This window comes from Amblyomma americanum, chromosome 9 (assembly GCF_052857255.1).
Source record: "Amblyomma americanum isolate KBUSLIRL-KWMA chromosome 9, ASM5285725v1, whole genome shotgun sequence".
NCBI classification, from domain to species: domain Eukaryota; kingdom Metazoa; phylum Arthropoda; class Arachnida; order Ixodida; family Ixodidae; genus Amblyomma; species Amblyomma americanum.
In genome coordinates, this window is record NC_135505.1 from 90,423,770 (window position 1) to 90,436,921 (window position 13,152).

The 13,152-nt window shown below is 44.9% G+C and overlaps 1 long non-coding RNA gene across 1 annotated transcript in view; it reads left to right on the plus strand.

Annotated features, from left to right (window-relative positions):
• LOC144105012 (uncharacterized) overlaps positions 1–13,152 on the plus strand; it is a 36,058-nt gene that overhangs the window by 1,210 nt on the left and 21,696 nt on the right. The window contains exon 2 of the long non-coding RNA XR_013308684.1: positions 5,958–6,009. This is a non-coding gene — a long non-coding RNA (uncharacterized LOC144105012). The remainder of the gene's footprint in view (positions 1–5,957; positions 6,010–13,152) is intronic.

Consider the following 13,152-nt stretch of genomic DNA (forward strand, 5'->3'; position numbering starts at 1 on the left):
AATTTTTTGAGATTTCAGATATTCTTTGCAGAGCATTCATTATTCTCATTAAGAAGGAACAGTACCCATGAAAATTATTATCTGAGACCATTCCGTGGAAAAGGCAGCACGTTTGGAAGAAGAAAACAGCATTGGTTTATTGCAGACCTGACATCCAGCGTCATGAAAAAAAATTTCTAAAAATCCCATGACTATCAGGACCCTGCAAGTAGAGATTGGCAAATGACTTAAGCAGTGTGCTTTCCAACAAACCACTGAACAGTTTTTGAAAAGAATGCACTATGTCGCTCATCGGTAACAAAACCCGGCGTCGGCGTATACAAGCAACACTGGTCTCAAAAATTCCAGATGACGTCACCAGGAGTAGCAGCAAAAGGAAACTTCGGCTACTGCTAACTTCAAATACTTCAACGCACCTGGTGCTGGGAGTAGAATCGACGCTTAAAAATTAATCATTCGCTCACATGCCTCGCACAAAGAGGCATCGCGGCAGGCGTAATGGTGGCAGAATTGATGTCTGAACTGGTGGAAAATTGTATATATCGGAAGTTCCTTACCACGGAAGTAGCTATATTATCAGAGAATAAAATTTATTCCGTCGACGCGGGAAATTCTAGGCTACCATTTCCCAACTGCGAGCCAAGCCCGCAGCCTATTGGCCACCAAGTCGCCTTACTTATGGCTATCACATTGAACTTAGCATATGGCTTGCCTTTAATGTTTACGCAAGTGAGTAGGAACATCATTGGAAAGAAAAAGCAAAGTTTTTAAAGCAAGCTGGAGCAATTATAAAAAATTATTACTCATTCAAAACATGTGTGTGGTCTCTTGTGCCTTCAGTAATTTTTTTCGATAGGATCCAGACAATGAAAGTGCAACTAAGTCAGTTTTTGCTCCAAAAAAGCTTTTGCTTAGATCCTAATTTTACGAAAGCTGTGCGATTAAAATTTGCCCTGTAATGTGTAAAAATTTTTGCGCCAAAATTTTATGCTATACGAGAAATTGGCCGGAAACTGCCTCGGTACAGCTCGAAAAGGAGATAGATCTACTTGTGAGATCTTTCTTCATCGGCTTGAACTTCATAGGGCGGACTGCTTCTAGCGTAGTTCCCATCGCAGTATCTCGTCGACCGTGAAGGATATGAGGAGAACGGCGGTATATTTCAATTCAGTATATGGCCATATCAATGGGGTCATTAGCCCCGCAATCAATAAAACAAGCATGCATCTCTGCCATCATTACTTAAACTGGTTTAATTAGACTATTCGTCACTGGCTTTCTCAACACACTATTTAAAGATACATGGCATAGGCAGACAGAAAACGACAATACTAGCCATTGTCATGTAGTTGTGCGTACAATACGCGTCTATTGCCAGTACTTATGAAATTTGTAATTCTACAGTGAAGCGAGGTTTATTATGCAGTAAAGCAGACAGTTGACCTAGATGGTACATGATTGCATGCGGTACAGCAAATAGTGACGAAATACAAAGAAAAGACCAGAAAGATGAGTCCTTAGATATAGTACTGGATATGACACACGATCTTGTTTGATGGTACTTTCTACAGCGGTCGGAGAAACCTTTGCTTAGTGACCTTTCTAGGCATTCATAAATAGTGAAATGTGGCATTACTGTGCTTATTTGGGATCAGCAGTATTGAAGTGCTGCGTACATACCATTTACAACAGTTTAAAACAGCACGACCAGATACTAAGATGAGCGGATATCCCGGATAATGTTAAATAGTTGAGTGAAACAAAATCCTGAAAGAGTCTAGATCATTTGGTAGGCTAGGACCATCGGGTGATTTTAGCCGCAAGGAAAGGAAATATGCTGTAATACCGTAGATTCATCAATTGGAAAACCGACTAAAGCAAGTAGGCCATAGGTATAGGCAGAAGTCTTGCTTTCCGCTCCTAATAGAGTTAGAAGAAATTGCGCTATTGTTCACAGGAGGACCCGAGAATAGAAACAAACAACGAAAAATCAGGAAATGTGCAAGATGAAACACGAGGTGCAGTTGGCACCAAGGGCTGAGCGTGTAGTTTAAGACATTCCTTTCACTTGCGGCATTACCAACACAAGACAAAACCCGGAAATGCCTGTACATTCAACTGCGCCAGCACAAGGTGTCTTTAAAGCGTGATCCATATTGTAACTAGGCTTTACATTACAGAGATTGCTGCCTTAATAAGTTGCTCACGCAAAATTGCATGCACACCTCTATTTAACCAAACTTAAGTTTTGTATAGCAATAAATATCAGTTAAGAGAAATTTTCGAAGCATATCATATTCACAAGAAAAGCACTGCTTTTGTCCTCATCGATAAGTGTGAAATTATGTATCGGTATTCCCATTGATAACGCATTCCGTATTCTGTCGAGGAGGCGCATGCGCCACTGGTTGTAGAATGAGTATATATTTTCACGCAGTGGTGACTGCAATCCAAAGAGCAGGAAGACAGCGAAAAATGGCATCTAAACAAAACTTTATTTTGGCTGACTCTCGCCCACAATGGACTTAATCACTCGGCGGCTGTGAAGCGACAAGCGTGCTTCTCGGTCGCCGAACAGAATGCCCGCCACTGTCGGCCGTGCTCAATTTAAACCTGATAGCGAACTTTCAAGCTAGAGCGTGCAAAGTTACTAGAACTTTCTAGAACAACGTAGAATCAGATCCTCCTGGAGGCGAACACTCTACATAAATCTGGTCGCGTCATGCAAACAAAGCGATAAAACCACGCGCCAGCAGCTTTGAAAAATGACTTAGAATGGCGAACCGTCTCATCCAGTCGTCAAATTCAAATGGTGGCCAGTGGCGTCACCTGATTTGAGGGTTTGAACGGCTGGCTGCAGCAACCGTCCTGGAGGATATAAAAACCGATCCGCGCTGAACGAGAGCAGCAGACAGTGAGTACATGGAAACATTATGCGAGAGAGCTACTGTCCCGGGGCATCGCCGTGCTCCTTTGTGCGAGCTCGTTGTGCTCTCTGCCCTGTGTTGATAATGTAAACTCCTTGTTTTAGTGTACATACATGTTTCATCGACTCACCATCACCCTGACCGCTTCGTCAATTTCATCAATCAGCTCAGCGCAACAGTCGCAGGAGGCTGATATGTACTAGTCCCAAATGTGGAGAGAGGCCGGGCTGCCCAGTCGTAAAATGTTGCTGATCAAACGTTTCCAAATAAAGAAACGACGACGTCGTGCAAGTCACAAGAAAAGTTTGCTGCTTGAAGCCTGTGAGAACAGTGTCCATTATCCGTTGAAACGTAACCGGTGTGATGCACAAGCCATAGAGGCCACCCGGAAACACAAATACGGTTTTTTCGCGTTCCCGTTCTAATATTTTCATTTGCCAATAAACCTTATTCAAGTCAATGGATGACAAGTACTTAGCGCACCGTAATTTGTCCAGAGAAACGCTAATGCGCGGCAACAAGTAAGCGTCCTTTTTGGTCACATTGTTCAGTTTTCGAAAGTCAGCACAAAGCCCGAAACTTGAAGAATCGTAGGCGGAGGACGATAGTTGCAGCATACTCCAGCAGGCCTTCAATGGCCACAATGAGATCTGGGAGCAAGCACGCACAACGACGCAACGGCGAGGAATCCGTTAATCTAAATTTGAGCCATGCAAATATGTTTTTGCGTAATGAGGTGACCAGCGGTCATACAAAGATGCACCACAGAATAAGTCGTATGCACATTTTTCAGAACAGGCGCCATTTTAAGACTTACAATCGAATAGTCGGTCCCGGCGTCCAGTAACTTACTGACGCTGTGGCCGTCGAGAAAAACAATTATGTTTGAAAAAACGCGGTTGTCTGGCTGGGATGAGGCTGCAATCAGTTCGCGGTAGGAGCGTTGCAGCGGCGACGTATGTTCTTTAGCGCAGCAACTCCCAGCGTCTTCGCAACTGAAGGTCGCTGGTTTCACTGTTCCCAGAGAGGGCTGGCCATCGACCCTATCCCTTTCGCAAGGATCTGTGGGGGGTCGGAGAAAGAGCGGGCCTCGGGGAAGATGATCTTGATTTATACGTCGCATGGGATGTGATTCGTTGTTGCGCAACGGAGTCTTCAATGGCGAGAGGTCGATGGTGATCCGGGTTCTGGGAGAATGTGCAGGCCTAGGCGTCGGTTAGAGCCATGGTGGTAGAGATAGCCTGGTGCGCAGTGAAAGCTGAGTGGTCGGTTGTCAGTTGTGCTCCAGACATTGGCCTTCCGTAGGGGCATTCGGAGGTCGACGAAGTTCTCAACTTTTTCCACTGAGGGCAGCAGTACAGGGTGCGTGTCTTGAATCGGTGGTGGCGGAGCACGAGCCGGACACTTCGCAATTACGTCATATGTGGTACGGTGGTAGTCTCCCGGGAAAGGTGGTGTTTTGCCAATAGGGCCCCAGAGCGCTTCTTTCTTCTGCTCACGAGCCGAAGTGGAAATCGAACGCAGCCCAGGCTGCAAAAGGCTGCAAAACTTGTGCCGCTCTTCATGCACGATGGTGCGACTCAGTTCGTGCATATCCAGAGGGTCTACCCTAAGCGGGAGACAATTTGCGGACTGCGGCAGTATGCATTTGGCGGTTACAAGTCGGAAAGGCCTTTACCATTGTTGTGGTCTAGGAAAAAATGTTGTGACTGTCGATGGTGAACTGCGAACGGGGCCTGCGAACAGCTGTTTTTTTACGCCACGCATTAAGTGCTGCAGCTTCTTTTCCTCAGGCATGGCCAGATCAGCTCTCCTCAAAAGGCCTGCCATGCCTTCAAAGTACATCTGGGTGGTTTCATTCGGCAGCTTGTTGCGAGATTGGAGGGCACGTTCTCTGGCGTGGGCCTCCAGACGCCAACGATGGGACTCTCGCCACGAGGTCAAAACATCTGCTTGGTTTTTAAACCAGGTGCGAGCGCCATCGTCGAGGCTAAAGCAGACGTGGAGATGCTGCGTGGTTCCACTGGTTGAACGCACCTATGCTTTCGATGAGAGGGAGTCAAGCCACCACATCCTCTAAAAGCACTCTACGGAGTCTTGGGAACCCGCGGAATCTGGAAGGTGTAGTGGACTGGCATTGGACTGGGGCCTTGCAGAGGCGCCGGAGCGGCAGTCGCCATGGCGCGCTGTAATGTTCCAAGCTACAAAAGCAATATCTTAGACCCTCCAACTGAAGGCATGTATTGGGGTGACAAGCGGTGCTTCGCTGGCGTGACGGCTGCGTGAAGGGTTTTCTTACATGGGCTAACGTGCTAACCTCTACTAGTTGATAGCATACTGTTGATGGAGGACGCTTTAATACCTTTTTCCACGCAAGACGAGATGGCAATGACAGCCGATATGCGACAGCGCCAGCATTAATTCGCCGTCGTCCAGGTCAGCTTTGCGCCATTCGGCAATACTACGTCACAATGTATTCATTTACAGTTGCCATAACATGTAAAGTGCGTCATGTAACATCTTAGAAAACACTACTTTTGTCCACATAATAACCTTTCTCGTCTTTCTCAGCTTGTTTTAGGTGCATTTTGCTGATATGTAAAAAACTAGTTGCTCATAATAGTTCTCATCTGGATCGGCGCGAACGCCAGAAAATCCACGGAACCAATCACGTAATACCACTGCAAATATTGCCAGAAACAACGTACATTTTGTACCACTGCAGTCACTTCCGCTACCTCACCCTTCTCTAGCCACAGTACATGAATGCTCACCTCTCTGTCTGAACCCAAATCTCACCGCGGAATAACCGCTGTTTGCTCTGTTCTTGGCTGCTTAGGTGCAACTGCGGATTGAAGCTCTGTGCTTAGCCATACATATCCAGGATGTAATTTTTTTTCTAAAGTTGCCCCACAATACCCTGATACCTTCGCGTCACAGCTGGGCAAGGTGCTCTCTTTTTAGTATGAAATAAAACACTTCTCTTCTTCCTCTCTGCCTTAATAAGTAATGTCGCGAGTTCCATTTCAGAGAATGTACTTCATGTAATGGAGGCAGCAGCCAGCCACAGTGCCATGGTGAAGTGAGTAATTATTATGCTTTTAGAGCATGCGGTCCAGGGTATTGAGACGTGCTAAGTACTGCTTTAAGTGTCAGAGCATAACAAAATGGCAAGCTACTGAAGTCGTAGAACACGCTGGCCAATAAAAACCATGGGTGACAAGAGATAATCTAAAAAAGATAAAAAGTAAAAACTGCCTTTATCAATCCTTTTTACGTACACGATTAGATACGACTAGCGACAAGCGGTCGTAATGACTGCTTTTTTCTTGCCACCCTCAGTTTTGTAAAAGAAGCTGAAATAAAGTGATTGATTGATTGATTGAAGAGCTCAAAGCCCTTCGGAATTAACTGAATGCGGAGCTGCGGCGCGCGAAGTTTACATATTATGAGCAAATCTTTGCTAATATCAATGAACAGAGCACCAACGCAGCCTGGAAAGTAATGAATAGTGCTCTCGGCCATGGACGCAAAAATTCGCTGCCAGGCACCTTAATGATAAATGGCTGTGAACTTGGCGGCAAGGAAGTCGCTGACTACTTAAATCATTTCTTCGTTAATATCGCTGTCCCAATTCAAAGGATATTGAGACCACCGAGAACAGAAATCACCGAGACATCATTATTGGCAGCATATTCTTACAACCAACCTATAAGTCTGAAGTCTACATTACAGTTATGGCTTTACGAAACAGCAAGGCGTTAGACACCGATAATCTTCAGATAAAGCCCGTCAAAAGCGTCTTGAGCATAAGAACGCCTTTACTTGTACATATATTTAACTTAGTAATCGAGTGCGGAAAATTTCCAGGAGCAATGAAAATAGCTAGAACATCAGTTGTTTTTAAAGGCGGAGATCGCAAGTTTCCAACAAATTATCGACCAATACTTATTTTTCTAGTCTTCTTCAAAGCACTGGAAAAATTATTCTCTTTTAGAAAAACTGGATTCTCTGATATACATAATGTTCTGAGTGACGCGCAATTTGGCTTTAGAATAAACAGGTCGACGAAAATGGCTCTAGTAAAAATAAAAGAACGTATTTTGCAAAACATTTAAAACAATATGTTCACATTTGCAGTTTTTGTTCATTTTAGCAAAGCATTTGACTGCCTAAACCACCACATTTTAATGAGCAAACTCCAATCGTATGGAATCCGCGGAAAGTGCTTAGATTTACTGAAAGCATACCTTGAAAACAGAGCTCAGGTTGTGCACCTAAAAAACCACAGTAGAGTGATTCTACCTATTAGACATGGGGTCCTGCAAAGCACCGTTCTTGGTCCACTATTATTCAACGCTTATATAAAAGACATTGCAGACCTAGAAAATTCATCAGATCTTATCATCTATGCATACGACAGCACTCTATTTCTGGAACAAACATAGATAATTTAATCCCGAAATGTAACGGACTGCTTGAAAAACTGTCTGTTTGGTCCAAAGCAAACCTACTGAAGATAAATCCTGTCAAAATAAAAGCAATGATTTTTCGCCTCAGAAATTAGGAAGTTAAAACGAACCTTACAATTAAGTTCGAAACTCTAGGAATAGAAGTTGTTGACGACCACAAAATTCTTGGCGTATACTTCTCTTGTAGCTTGGGCTGGGATACTCATATCAATTATCTATGCAGAAAACTGTGTTGAGTTACAGGAGCTGTATCACACTGCTGCAGTATACTTCCTTTGAAAGCCAAACTTCAGATATATCAAGCAATATTTAATTATCATCTAAATTATTGTACTTTAGATTAGGGCACGACAATTAAGATAAATTTAAACAGGCTTCTAACAATACAAAAACGAATAATTCGTCATATTGAGAATATGGAACCAATGGCCACTACAAAGTACCTTCAGATTATTTGAAATATTCCGTATTTAGGATATTTATAAATTTCGACTATTGCAAACAATTTCCTTTTCCTTCCTTACTACAATCAACCAAGTAATGTCATTAGCATCTCTGCAACGCCTTGACACTAACGTACCCACAAGAAATGAAGATTTGTGGGAAATCCCACAGTTCGAACTTTTTACAAATATCAAGCGTAATTACATTACCACCCACTTATACTAAACAAAAATACTCACACTTTAAGATTGAGTAGAAGACGTTTGAGATATTGTTTTTTTTTGTAATTGCTATCCTCTGGTAATACTTGTTTTGTTATACTTTGTTTTGTTACAATTTATCACGTTTTTTTCTCTTTCTGCTGTTGTGCTTCACTTCATGCAAATAAATTGTACAATGTTTTTGCCACGTTTCTTGAAATGTGTTTTTTTTAGTTCTGACTGACGTTATTTACCTGCTATAACTTCAGTGCTCCGGATATTGTACAAAATTTGTATTTACATTTGAAAATTCGAAGTAACGTGTCTGCTTTGATTAAATTATGATGTTACTGATACTGCTATGTATCGGCCTTAGCCTTAGTCAAGGTGCATGAGCAGGTTATAGCCAGAGAGACTTTCCAGGCGCTTTCAAGAAAGTAAACATTGAATTAAATTGAATTTAATGTGTTGCATCATTTGAAAGAACAAGCTTTCCAGCTTCGGTTAGTCTATTGTAAGACAAACGTTTTGCACCTTTTTTACGACTGATATTTTCCTTTTGACTTCACTTCAATAAAAGCATCAATCAGACGTAAGCCATTTTATTCGACCATATGCTGCTGTAATATGCAATGAACTTGACTGCCAACGTGCTAAATCATTTCGTGGAAAAATATCTGTTCCAATATTCGAGCAGCCCTAGGTGTTTATCCTCACGCACTAGATTGAAGTTATTCTCTCCGGGCTCCAGATTATACGCAATTTTCGCTTCTGAATTTCTCGTTATTGTTTTGGCCCTTCAAAAAGTTCTCTAGTCTAATTATCATGCAATCATTCTCTCGGAGTACCTCTCTCAGGACTTCTGCGTCTTATGTAGAGGCGGATCTAGCAAAGCATGATTTCAGCTGTTGAGAAGGCGCTGTACGTATTGTGGGTCCCATGTTGACTACCTTTAGTGAAACTGTCTCTCAGGTCAATTTCAGTCAGTTTGCTCCTTCAGCGGTTGGCCTTCGCACGCACTTCTAATCGTGGACGTTCCCAAGACCTGTGGCAGAGTCAGCGTCTTTGCGATGCTGACCATACTACATTGGCTGCTGCTCCCGCCTCGAACACGTACCTTTGTCCGTTCCCTCTTATAAGATCTATTCTGCATCATACGCATTGGTAAAGAACGTCGGGGAACTTGACCGTGAAGATGGTGTACACCAAGCGTCCGTGCTGGCTCCAGTATTGTTAAACATGGCAGGTCCTTCTTTTACATCGCAACTGGCTGCCATTCTGGCTGTTTTCTATTTTATGTACGGCAATAATCTAACAGTTTGGTCAGTGCACATGAATTTTAGCCGCCAAGGTATACGGTTTCAGACCGCAATGTCGAAGTCCTCCGAGTGCTGCACGAAGATCGGCCTGGCACTTTTTATTCAGAAGACAACATTTGCCTGTCAGAAACCGATTAGGTTGATGCTGCGTTTATTTACATTTAAAAAGCTGTACTTAAGCGAGCAACGCTTCCCTAAAGCCACATCGATGCGGATGGTACTTGTAGAACTAGACGGTTCTGGCTGTGCAGCACCATGGGTCGACCCTCACGACAGAAGGCCGCTAGTACGCTGCACTTGTTTCTCTGCATTCCTCATACCATATGGTGCATGGTTTATTATGGCTCGAACGTTAGTGCACTTTTTGTTACAACCTCGGCTTGTTAATCAAGCCCAGATCCAACGCTTTGCCTTAACACATTGGAACCGCCTGGAAACAGCAGGAAGGCCAGGGGGTTATCACTGTCCTTCTTCCTTTAAAGCCTATTTACACATTGTGAGCTTAAGATGAGCTGAATACTACTGTTGAGCTCGTGTAGACGCGCCGAAGAGCGCGCTGGCTGAAGCTTTCAGCAACCCCTGTAGCATCCCACCTAACACATTACTTTGACCCGACTTTCCACTTCTTAGTGTAACACCGTCCGAACCCTTCCTTGCCAGCTTCTTTAGGTTACCGACAACGTACTTCTAAGTTTCATGCGCAACGTTCACTGTTTTGCGACAGGAGAGCCTCCTCTACAAACGGACTCTATAGGTGCGCTTCAAGTTTACGCGAACGCAACCACGACAGACCATATTTTACGCCTCAATCCCACTTGTGCAACCCTCCGTCATGTACGCCAGACATGTTTCCATATTAAAGAGACGCTGCTTCAGCCTGTGATTGCAGAACTCGCTGTTTTTCGTTGTGGTTTGCGCTCTTTCAAAAACCTCCTCTCTAGTGCACCACCAAACTGTTTCCTCCTGTAGGCCTAATGCCTCAGGAGCGAATGAACAAGACCGCTGCTGCGAACCGACCCCAGAACAGAACAGCGAGCCGCGGCTGCACGAGCCACGAGAAGGTATCGTCTTTATTTTCTTCGCCGGGTGGCGCGCGCTATCTGGGTTCCCGGCGTCACGACAGAGAGGCCGCTACAGTGCCCCTCGCCTAGACAGGAAGTCGAAACGGACGGAGGACCGGCGATAGCTCTGGAGCACTAGGCCAGGCTGCGATGCGAGCCTTTCCAGTGCGGTCTCCACTTAAGCCGGCTTAAGGCGGTCTAGGCTGGCGGTCTCTTCACGGCCGTTCTGTGGGAGGATGGCGGTCTTCGGGGTGCGGTGGAGAACGCGGAAAGGTCCGTCGTAGGCCGGTGTTAGGGCCGTCGTACGATCATTTTGGAGAGGCTACTGCCAGGCCCGCTTGGCGCGCGGGCCGCTCTTTTTCGACCGCCAGACGGACGTCAGGCGGAAGGGTGTTGTACGATCACTTTGGCGCTTGCGAGCGAGGCGGTTGGTCCCAGCTTGCCGATTGGCGCGCCCGGCATTGCCGTCTGTCCAATAGCTTTCTCCGGCTGATGGCAACCCAGCCGGCGCAAGAACGTGGTCACGTGGTTTTTTTTCTGTTCCTCGGCGATTTGCACCTACGCTGATTCTCGGCATCGCCATAGCGTGCGTTTTGAAGTTCCTGCTGTTGTCGGCGGCTCTCGTCAGTTACCAGATGAGTAGCTCTTACGTAGAGATTTTGCGTGGTTACATGGCCAACACAAACAGGGCGAACTGGCAATTAGTCGCACAATTAGTCGCTGCCGAAGCAATCGCCCAGCTGCAGCGTGGTTATTATGATGTCATTAGACAGAGCGTTGCTTCGCTGTGTCCCCACTTTCCTGAATCGTCATCAAGAACCTCATTTCCGCATGGAGAGTTCCGCTGCATGCGCCGAGCGCAGAAAAAAATTCGTCTGATATACAGGCAGCCGTTGCAAAACATGCACAGGCGCTGCTGCATATACCACGAGGGCGGTGCGATTTGCGTTGAGATTGCAAGCGCGATAAGACAATGAAATATTAACGAAAACCCTACTTTCTTTGGCAACAGGACTAAGCACATTGCACACGCATAGGTGACGTCACGCAGCGGACTGGTTTCAAAGCGAACCGTCTCGTGGATATACACCTTGATGTCTTGATTCCCCGCTGTGCCCGCGCGTTGAACCACTGGGAAGAGCTTCCCTACTTGTGGGACACGAGACGGAAGGGGAGAAGACGGACGCATATACAATGCAGTAGCACTCGAAATTAAGGCAGGCTGCGATCTGTACATGAAAGCGTGAGCGAATTCGGAACCACATAGCTGCGGTATCAGTAGCGCGTACCGATTTCATGGATGCCAAGACGGATGCGCGCAATGCCGACACCACCTAGAAGTGGCATTTAAAACAACGAATGCAAAACTCTCAAAAAGGAATGCTGCGATGGTCATACAATGCCAAAGAACAATGAAATAACAAAAAAAAACAGTTGATGAAGCCTGCATTTATTGGTAGAAGCTCAGAGGGCAACTAAGACTGGTGGCGAATGACATTACGGAGCACCATGTATCAGTGAAGAGCTTCAAGAGGGAAGAATTATTGGTGGATGAACTGAGGGGACTAATCACAAGCACCGTCCCCATAACAGGACAGAGTTGCGAAAAGGCCCAGGGACAGTACCTGAAGGCATTCCTGAGGTTATAATCAAAAAGCCGGATGAGTGACAGCCATCTTGGGTGAACTTCTGACACCTACTGGGAATTATTGTATGCAGTGCTGCACAGTTGGATGCTAATTAAAGCGCATGTATTTGAACGCTGAACATGTATACTGATGGAAATGGGGCAACAGCTGCTTGGCAGTAACTACAAGTAGGCTACGGGGGGACAGCGTTCTGAAGTAACAACCAGTACGTGTAGCATGCACTACATATTTATACACACTTGTTCCTGCCCTTTGTCTGTAGCCCTCGGTTTGTTCCACACGGTTCTCTGCGCTGCTGTATGATAGCAGTGATGTCGGGTGAATATGACTCATTATTTTTATCTGGTGAACTTCTATCCAATCAAGTACACGCATATGGTGAGTTTTCATTGTTTGCAAAAGCAATAAACATCCTGAGTGAAGTACATTAACAATGAAGTTGGCGTCTTGCATGCGACATAACTGCAAGTAAAAAAGTAATGGTGTATATCTGACAATGCTTTGCTGGCTTTGAGGAGGGTGGCCTTGTGACATACATTTTGTCTCTCAGGGTGACCATTGAGTGGAATGGTCATGACACAAATTAAATAATTAATGCTTGGCACATATTAAACATCTGAACATGTTGATATTTCTCTGATCTAAATTTTATGATTCTGATTCACGCACTACGTAACTTGTGTAGTGTCCAGCGAGAGCATGAACAAACAAAAATAAAAACGAAACATTCCTTATTAGCTTACTTTAAAAGCGAACTCAATGCAAACAAATATATGCAAACAAAAATACAACCAACTGCAAACACCTCATTGATACTGCTAACTTTCCAAAGCGATGTGACGAACAGTGTCTGCTGGACTATCCTGCAGAAGTAGTGTACAGAAGATGCCTGCGCGTTCTTGGAAAGGAATTGTACGGAGGATTAGTCCATACTATCGGTTCTGACGTCAAGGTGACCTAGGCAGCATTGGTTGTTGCATCTGTAGAAAAGGCATTTGCTCCTTCTGATGTGGACTTCTTGTTCATGACCATTGCTGATACTCCGTCACAGATCACTTTTGCCCAGCTTGGTTCTTCCGC